We start from the raw sequence: 10,399 nt of genomic DNA, 5'->3' as shown, positions 1-10,399 counted from the left end.
GGACCTGGTCTAGAAATTCAAGAATAATGGCCGAGAGGATTTGTCGTGCTGACCACACGACACCTCGTAATCTGCAGGCCATCGTGTTGAACAACGGTCGCTTGGTAGGCCATGGCCCTTCGGTACTGTTGCGCCACGGGGTTCGGTTCGGTTTGTTCGGGATATTTTGAGGTCAGTGAAGTATATGCTTTAACTCATTCGAGCCTAGTGTTCTATTCTTAAGACAGAGTCTTAATCTAGTTTTAATTGAAATGGTCGGGTGCTGTTTCAGAGTTACGACCGCACATCGCTGTGGGAGTAGAATACGTCACCTGGGTGTTACAAACAAATGAATATGCAAAATTTAGATTTAAAAACATTCTTTGACGTGGGATGTCTTTCAGATTATATTGGGGGGATGCGGTTGGCGGCAGGGGAGGGGAGAGGGGGAAGGGGACATCTCAGTCGAGAAATAGGTGAAACGCTTTTCATTAAAAACTTCAGGATATTCGAGCTCGAATATTATTATATATATGTGGAGGGTTTGTATATTGGTTTAACTTTCGTTTAGTGTGTTGGGCTCGGGTAACGCAAATGCTGAGGTGACGGTCAAAATGACCACCGTAATTTCGACCGTTTTATTTTTACCGCATGAGTTATATGACAATGTAAGAGAAAGTTGAGCTCATACCTTTTTCATGATCAGGTTAATTATAAAATACACTCCACAAAAAGATCATCCAGTTAATATCCCTAAAAACGCACAAAATACACTGAGTGGCCAAAGTCATGGGAGGACTCTGAATGTGGTTTGAATAACGAGTTACTCCTCCGTGATCCCTCAAAACAACAGTTATACGGTGAGGCATCGACTCTACAAGGTGTTGGAAACGTTGTGGAGGGATCTGGACGCACGCATCTCGTACTGCTACCCACAATTATTGGTCTTATATAGTTGGTGCGGGGTTCATGGAGCGTACACCAGCATAGACAGCATCCCATAAATGCTCCATTGTATTAAGATCGGGGGATCTGGATGGGCATGGTCGTAACTTCACTGGAGTGCTCCTCCAACCATCTGCGTACCACCACAGAGCGGTGACATAGAGCATTGTCCTGTTGAAAAATGGCATCTCCATCAGGGTACTCAAGGGCCAGACAGGGATGCAGATGATTTGAAAGAATATCCACATAATGTGCACCTGTCAGCGTTCCCTGCAGCCGGAAAATGGCACTTAATTGCGACCATGAAAACGCCGTCCATACCAGAACTGAGCCACCTCCCGCCCGGACACAACCTTGTTGACACCAAGGCCAACAAGAAAGACAGTTCTTGGTGAAATGAAATAATAATAAAGGAAGAAGCCCAGCCCTTCGACGAATGAAACAAAGAAATGAACTCCATGTGATACAACCGTGATGAAATGAAATAACGTATGGCTTTTAGTGCCGGGAGTGTCCGAGGACATGTTCGGCTCGCCAGGTGCAGGTTTTTGATTTGACTCTCGTAGGCGACCGGCGCGTCGTGATGAGGATGAAGTAATGATGAAGACAACACATACACCCAGCTTCTCTGCCCGAAAAATTAACCAATGATGGTTCAAATTCCCGACCCTGCCGGCAATCAAACCCGGGACTCCTGTGACCATAGGCCAGCACGCTAACCATTTAGCAATGGAGCCAGACACAGGTTTTGGTGCGGGATTATCACGTGATCAAGTCAGTCTCTAGTATGTCTTGTGTATGTCTGTTGCTACATGATCATATACATTTTAATATTCAAGTATCGTTTCAATGACATTCGATGAGTAGTTTTGTTGAGAAGGAAGTTACCTTTGCATGTGTAACATTATTTGTTTATAAATATGTGTACGTGTGAACTTACGGTGTAGGTAAATTTTGTTATCGTTCGAGCGGGATAAACATTTCAGAAACGTGTGCAAGATTTGGACTTTGAAAGGTATAGTAAATGGGATACGTGTTTGTTCTTTCTGCTGAGGTATCTCTTAGCACTCGTGTACACTTATCCGTTCAATACAGTATGCTATAAATTCCGATGAACTGCTGTTTCAGATAATGCTGAGATTGTGTGACCTAACCTGCAAAGCATCATGCCTCGTCACTGTAGCGTGAAAGAATGCAAGTCCAATTACGCCCCAGGAGAAGCGGCTGTTTCTACGTTTTCTCCTCTCAAGGATGAAAATTTGAAGCCTCAGTGGCTAAGAAAAATACCAACCAATTTCAGTGGTCTAAAAACCCGGTTTGTATCAGACATTTTTCAGAAAGTTATAATATTAGAGCTGACAAACGCATTGTTAAAGGTGAATTAAAGGAACTTCCTAGAAAAATACCAAAGCTGAAAGGTTAAATTCCTTTTGTTTTTCAAAATGTTCCCAAGTATCTCAATGAAATGAAAAGTGTACCGAGAGGATTAGGAGATGTGGAGGAAGAACAACTCATTGTGGCAATTGCAGCGAACCTGAAGTCAAACCAATTTTTTTAAAGGTAAGCTGATTTGTAGTGCTGACGATGTCGTTTCTCGTTATAAAAGGGAAAAAGTCTGTCTGAGAAAGGATAGACACCGCAAGTTCATGATGGATCGGGCGAGTTGGCCTTGCGGGTACGGGCGCACAGTTGTGAGCTTGCACTCGGGAGATAATGGTTTCGAATCCCATTGTCGACACCACTGAATATGGTTTTCCGTGGTATCCCATTTTCATACCAGGCAAACGCTGAGGCTGTACCTTAATTAAGGCAACGGTTGCTTCCTTGCTTCCTTCCCATAACAGATATATTTAATTGTAATTGTAATTTCAGATGAAATGAATGTAATTAATTGATCTAATCCGTATATGTCAAATCACTAAAAAGGTGACATTTCCAATCACGAAATGAAATGCAATGACGTATGGCTTTGAGTGCCTGGAGTGTCCGAGGACTCCAATCACGAAGATTTGCACTGATTATCTGATTAAAATAAAAATGTCGTCCGCCTCCGTGGTGTCGTGGTTAGTGTGATTAGCTGCCACCCCCGGAGGCCCGGGTTCTATTCCCGGCTCTGCCACGAAATTTGAAAAGTGGTACGAGGGCTGGAACGGGGTCCACTCAGCCTCGGGAGGTTAACTGAGTAGAGGTGGAAGTGGTTTTCCGTGGTTTTCCACTTCTCCTCCAGGGAAATGCCGGGATGGTACCTAACTTAAGGCCACGGTCTCTTCCTTTCCTATCCTTTCCAATCTTTCCATTCCCCACCAAGGCCCCTGTTCAGCATAGCAGGTGAGGCCGCCTGAGTGAGGTACCGGTCATTCTTCCCAGTTGTATCTCCGACCCAATGTCTCAATCTCCAGGACACTGCCCTTGAGGTGATAGAGGTGGGATCCCTCGCTGAGTCCGAGGGAAAAAACAACCCTGGAGGGTAAGCAGATTAAGAAAGAAAGAAAGAAAGAAAGAATAAAAATATCTAGAAATACCTTTTAGTCCTCAAATTAAGCTGTTTATTTCTCTTGCATTTTTCACGACGATTCCTATTTTTTTTTTCCCGTTGCTCGCGGTTCATAATATGGCTGGCCGTGTAAGATGCAGAGATTGCTGTTACAGTGTTCGAATGCTTGTAAAATAAAATCCAAGGATCATTCATATTAGCGCAATTGTTCGGCAAAGACTGGATGTGTCCGTGACTTCGCTCGTTCGTGAGCGCGCCCGGGCCTGTCTTTCTTGTCGGCCTTGGTTGACACGCAGGATCCATAGCTTCATGGGGCATACGCCACACTCTCACGCGCCCATCAGCCCGATACAACTGGAACTGGGATTCATCGGACCATACCACACGCCGCCACTGTTCCATGGTCCATTGCCAATGTTCGCGGGCCCATGCACGTCGTTGAGCTCTGTGTCGAGGTGTCAACAAAGGGACACGAGTTGGTCGTCGGCTGGTGAACCCTATGCGGTGCAGTTGCCTCCTTACAGTCCTGGTAGTCTCCGAACATTCAACTGGGCTTTGATCTGACCCGTCGAGCGCCCAGTATGGTTCTGCGAAGGTGACGTGATGTCCATTCGTTAAACACCTGTGGTCTTACCGTGCGGCAGTTTCTACGGTTGGTAACATTCTCTCTGCGATATTGAAGATCCACCCTCGACACTGTCGACCTCAGAAACCCGAATTCGCATGTAATCTCCGCAATGCTATGACACATGCGTCACGTTCAAAGTCTGTTAACTCGCAACATGTTGCCATCTTCACGTCACTGGTGTCTGTGGCAGACTGCTCAGCTAGCCGCAACGCTCAGGGGTCATACCCAACATATTTTCTAATGGGACACCCCTTCCCGTGACTTTTGGCCACTCAGTGTATATTTGCTGTTTTTAATAAAATGCTCTTTCCTTTACTATACTCCGGCCTCGTGGTGTAGGGGTAGCGTGCCTGCCTCTTACATGGAAGCCTCGGGTTCTATTCCCGGCCAGGTCAGGGATTTTTACGTGCATCTGAGGGCTGGTTCGTGGTCCACTCAGCCTACATGATTACAATTGAGGAGCTATCTGACTATGAGATAGTGGCCCCAGTCTTGAAATCCAAGAATAACGGCCGAGGGGATCCATCGTGCTGACCACACGACACCTCGTAATCTGCAGGCTTTCAGGCTGAGCAGCGGTCGCTTCGTAGGCCGTGGCCCTTCGGGGCTGCTGCGCCACGGTTTTTTTTTTTTTTGTTTCCTGTACTATAAGTTATGGAAGTATATTGTTTGTCCAGGCCTTGTCCCGATTCCCTACATGGTCGGGTATGAAGTGAGCCGAATCTTCGTAACGAGTTTTAACGACCTGATGCCTTTCCTGACCCCAACCTATCAAAGGATAATAATAATGCTATTGATGTTACGTCCCACTACCTACTTTTCACGGTTTTCGAAGACGTCGAGGTGCCGGAATTTTGTGCCGCAGGAGATCCTTTACGTGCCAGTAAATCTACCGACACGATGCTGACGTATTTGTGCACCTTCAAATATCACCGGATTGAGCCAGGATCGAATCTGCCAAGTTGGGGTCAGAAGGCCAGCGCCTCAACCGTCTGAGCTACTCAGTCCGGCTTTCATTAAAGGAGTTAATTATATTAAATAAATGACTTTATATATGAGAGTACGAAGGAAGAAGGTGAAACCCGGGGCCGGCACGTAGCCTACTTCTGTCGAATAACACCAAGGCTTAACTTCTCCATCCGACGGACGAATCACCATCAACAGTGTCATATGCCCTCACTTCGTATAAACTCGGCAGAGAGGTTCGGAATTTAACACAGGCTTTTGGCACGATATATAACACCTCTCCTGCCCTGCCGGCAAACATTCTGATGGTGAAGAGTTTTCGACTAACGGGGCTCGAACCAGCTAACCTCAGTGTCAGATCATTTATAGACTTAACGCCTTAACGATCATGGGCACTAGGCGGGTAGTATACGTTACTGAAGTAACCTAAGGTAATCGTTTTCTTAATTCGAAATGTAAATTGAAAAGAAGTGACCATATGGAGTATAACTAATGGATTTTACCAATAGCGAAGCCTCTTCCTGTTCAACAGTGATCAGTGATCACCATGGACACCCGCAGGATCTTTTCCAGGGGGGGGGGCACATTAACAATTTTCTTGAATATAAAAGCCAATATAACGTCAGCAACATTAAATTGTTTACAGAAACTTCCAGTTATAACATATGCTAGATGACTGTCAGTAATTTCAGTTTATGAAATAATCTGATATGATATTAAACAATTGAACATCAACATCTTTAGAATTCCAGGGGGGGCAAGTGCCCCCCCCTTGCCCCCCCCCCCCCCTTGCGGGCGCCCATGGTGATCACTTGTCATAGGTTACGCATAGTCTCACAGTACCATTTCAACAGGTCGGCCTTTATATGTTTTACGCGACTCCTCTGTCGTCCTGTTCAGTTTTGATTCGGGACCGCCTCAATTTCCATGGAGTCGTCCCATGTCCCCACAAGACTCCGCTGGGACAGCCATTTGCCCAACTTTTTATTAATTTTCCCTGAAGTTACTTAGAAGCTCGTGAACAGTCAGCTCTTAAAGCTGTTCTGTCTTTCGTAGGTATAAAGTACTTATTATTTACGTCCGGCTCCATGGCTAATTGGTTAGCGTGTTGGCCTTTGTTTCAGAGGGTGCCGGGTTCGATTCCCGGCTGGGTCGGAGATTTTAACCTTAAATGGTTAATTCCCTTGGCCCGGGGACTGGGTGTTTGTGCTGTCCCCAACATCGCTGCAACTCACACAACACTATCCTCCACCACAATAACACGCACTTATCTACACATGGCAGATGCCGCCCACCCTCATCGGAGGGTCTGCCTTACAAGGGCTGCACCCGGCCACACGAAATTAAATTAAAAAATTAAACTTATTATGTACTATAATGTTCGCCTCTGTGGTGTAGTGGTTAGCGTGATTAGCTGCCACCCTCGGAGGCCCGGGTTCGATTCCCGGCTCTGCCACGAAATTTGAAAAGTGGTATGAGGGCTGGAACGGGGTTCACTCAGCCTCGGGAGGTCAACTGAGTAGAGGTGGGTTCGATTCCCACCTCAGCCATCCTGGAAGTGGTTTTCCGTGGTTTCCACTTCTCCTCTAGGCGAATGCCGGGATGGTACCTAACATAAGGCCACGGCCGCTTCCTTCCCTCTTCCTTGCCTATCCCTTCCAATCTTCCCATCCCTCCACAAGGCCCCTGTTCAGCATAGCAGCTGAGGCCACCTGGGCGAGGTACTGGTCATTCTCCCCAGTTGTGTCCCCGACCAAGAGTCCGAAGCTCCAGGACACTGCCCTTGAGGCGGTAGAGGTGGGTTCCCTCGCTGTGTCCGAGGGAAAAGCCGACCCTGGAGAGTAAACAGATGATGATGATGATGATGATGATGATGTACTATAATTGATTAATTTGTGTATGTGATCCAGTTTGTGCAATAAATATTGCATGTTTGGTATTTGTTGAAAGTCATCAAGATTAGCCAAACTTATTTAAATTGTACCTTGAGTATTTCTATCGGTGTTTAGTAGGCACGGTAGGAAAATGTCAGTGAAACTCAGTTTGGGCTTAGAAAGTGGTCTTAGTTCGAACTTATTTCAAAACCGGCCGAGTTGGCCGTGCGCGTAGAGGCGCGCGGCTGTGAGCTTGCATGCGGGAGATAGTAGGTTCGAATCGCACTATCGGCAGCCCTCAAAATGGTATTCCGTGGTTTCCCATTTTCACACCAGGCAAATGCTGGGGCTGTAGCTTAATTAAGGCCACGGCCGCTTCCTTCCAACTTCTAGGCCTTTCCTATCCCATCGTCGCCATAAGACCTATCTGTGTCGGTGCGACGTAAAGCCTCTAGCAAAAAAAAACTTATTTCAAAAATATCTTTATCAACGACAAACTATTTTCGCTTGTTACATTATTTATGAAAAGCTTTTAATACACTTATACGTTAGTTGAAATATGTTGGGCTTAACAGTAAAGAGGTTATTGGGCCGATGACCTTAGACGTTAGGTCCCTTTAAACAACAAGCATCATCAGCAAAGATCACCAACAAACTGTTCTGGAGTCAGAGAGCTGACATAAAATTTGGAGATTATGCCATTGAAAATGCAAATATTTCCCAGGCAAAGATGTGATCCTGTGTCCATCTCTTCTCACCTTATAATCTGAAGCTGCTTTCCGAATCGCCTTAGATCAAGTTGTTAAACGAATCAAGATCAACTGGAAGTGCATAAACACCATCCGACATGCGTATGACACCGTAAAATAAACTGGCAATTTATAAGACCTTCAATTTCTTTTAAACAGTTAAGTACTGAAAGTAAGTACGTAAGGAATTTGACTTTAATTTCATTTACCCACTGAAATGGCATCAGTTCATACAAAATGAGTGACTGCAGGAATCCTGAACAAAAAATAGTAATTTTTTACCGTCGCTAAATTTCCAGAAGAGCGTATTTACAAACGTTCAACGAGAGATTAATTAATATTAGAAATACCTAACATTATTGTTATCAAGCATTAACATTGGAAGTTTGGAAGTATAATCAATTCAGTTGAAATTGAGAATGTATAATACCGAGATAATCTTTGATAATCCCCATGTGCGCACCCTTTAAAGAATTTAGGGTAATCCTAGCATCCTTTAGGCAATTTAGAGATGCCACCCCTGCTTCCCGACAGTAAACGCACTGCTGTCAATTTGTCATGCTGTATGTTGTAGAGCTCAGATATATATAGCAGACACGGGCCGTAAATTGACTTCTTTTCTTTATCAACCCCGTCAGCCTGGTTTAGATCTCTCTCAAATCTTATGGTTGGGTCCAGAACCATTGATCTCCCTGATGGACGATTGATGGCAACAATATCAGCCCATCTCCTGCAACCATCAGTTGACAAACAATGGGCTTCTTTTTAAACGTACAATCCTCATTCTATGGTGTATTGTGTTGAGATCAGTTCACCGGGCATGCACAGAAATGGTATCCCGTCATAAACAATCAACACGAGAGGAGGGAGTGAACGGGTAGTGCTGGAGGCACAGTGTTGTATATTGCTATACATCAATCACTGTGCTCACTTAAATCACAACGAAGACTTGAAGGAGGCTGTCTACTTGCAGCAATGCGTTAAGTGAGGAGGTGAGTGTGGGGGAAGGGGGGGGGGAAGCCATGCTTGGTTTACATCGGGATACCATTCCTTTGCATGCGTGTTTTAATCTCGCTGTGGTCTGGAAACCGACAGCGGGACGTAGTAAGACATTTCCTCAGTACTGCGTGCACTGCTGAGACGTTCTTGATTATTTTTAGCTCATTATTCAATTCGGAAGCTGATAGCCCTTCGCTGTTGGTAACACAAAAGTTGGCCATAGGAATGTCAGGGTAATTTTTTTTTTTTTTTTTTGCTAGTTGCTTTACGTCGCACCGACACAGATAGGTCTTATGGCGACGAGGGGACAGGAAAGGGCTGGGAGTGGGAAGGAAGTGGCCGTGGCCTTAATTAAGGTACAGCCCCAGCATTTGCCTGATGTGAAAATGGGAAACCACGGAAAACCACTTTCAGGGCTGCCGACAGTGGGGTTCGAACCTACTATCTCCCGAATACTGGATACTGGCCGCACTTAAGCGACTGCAGCTATCGAGCTCGGTAGGGTACAATTTAACCCTCTATCAAGGTGAGACCGCCCGAGATTGAAAAGTCTGGTTCCGCAATTCCTTTCTTAAGCGACGCCCTGGAATTTCCTTAGCTTCATGATTATCAGCGGGTAGAAAATAAGTATCATAATGGACAGAAACACTATTAGAAGGATGTCACAATTCAATGATTTCCCCATGAGAGTCGTCAACTATCTGTGAGAAGACTACTCTGGAAGAAGAATACGTCGTTGATGTGCTACCTCTGAATAATAAGCATGCGTTGCTAAGTCTAATGCTAATTAGGCACTGCTGCTTCAGAGCCTGGCTTGTTTGGCTTGTACGAGGGCTATCCTCAAATTAAGTTTCCCTATTTTTAAAAGAAAAATACAACACAGTTACATGAAAACTTCATTGGCACCCGATGCAGCAATGACGGAGCTATTCTTCGACATAATCACCACCAGAATTGTGACACTTGTCATGTCGTGCGTTCAACTTTTGTATACCGGTGTTGTAGAAGTCTGCCGCCTGCAGATGGAACCATCGAGTGGCATTCGTCTTCAGCTCTTCGTCCGTGTGAAAATGATGACAGGAGGATGGGAATTTTTGAGGTGCAAGAAAAGATGAAAATCCTTGTGAGCAGGATCAGGACTGTACGGTGGATGATCAAACAACGCCCAGCCGAACTCCTGCAGAACAGTTGCTGATCGCCGAGCCGTATGTGGGCGAGCATTGCCATGGATCAGCACATCTGCATTGAACATTACATGCCTCTTGTTCTGAATGGTCCATTGCAATTTCCGTAGACACTTTATCACAGACCGAACCTCGCAGGCGGCGGGAGAAAGAATACTGGCCGCCATTTCGAGCCACTGCTGCTGCGCTACTGACACCAGGCGGGACTTGTGCAGCCGGTATATGATTGCTACATCATAATTCTGTCATGCATGTTCATATTTCCCAGTTAACTACGTTTATTTTACAAGAAAAGAAATAGGGAAAATTTCCGTACATAATTCATACTTTAAAACACGATGTTGTGGCTGATAGTATCATTGCTCTCCCATCTACTGTCCAACAATCGTTATAAATGTGATCGATCAATCAGCTACACAGTCTGCGATGGCGGAATGTGCTGGGTGTCGAGGTGTACCGCTCATATACAAATGAGAACAAACGAATGTATATCGAGTGTCACTGGAACAGAACTGGAAGGGGAAACTAGAGATTCTGGAGTAAATTTTTCAGTCTTTTTCTTTGTCCTACAGACATTTCAC

This window comes from Anabrus simplex, chromosome 5, assembly GCF_040414725.1.
Source record: "Anabrus simplex isolate iqAnaSimp1 chromosome 5, ASM4041472v1, whole genome shotgun sequence".
NCBI lineage: Eukaryota > Metazoa > Arthropoda > Insecta > Orthoptera > Tettigoniidae > Anabrus > Anabrus simplex.
This window is presented reverse-complemented; position numbering follows the sequence as displayed.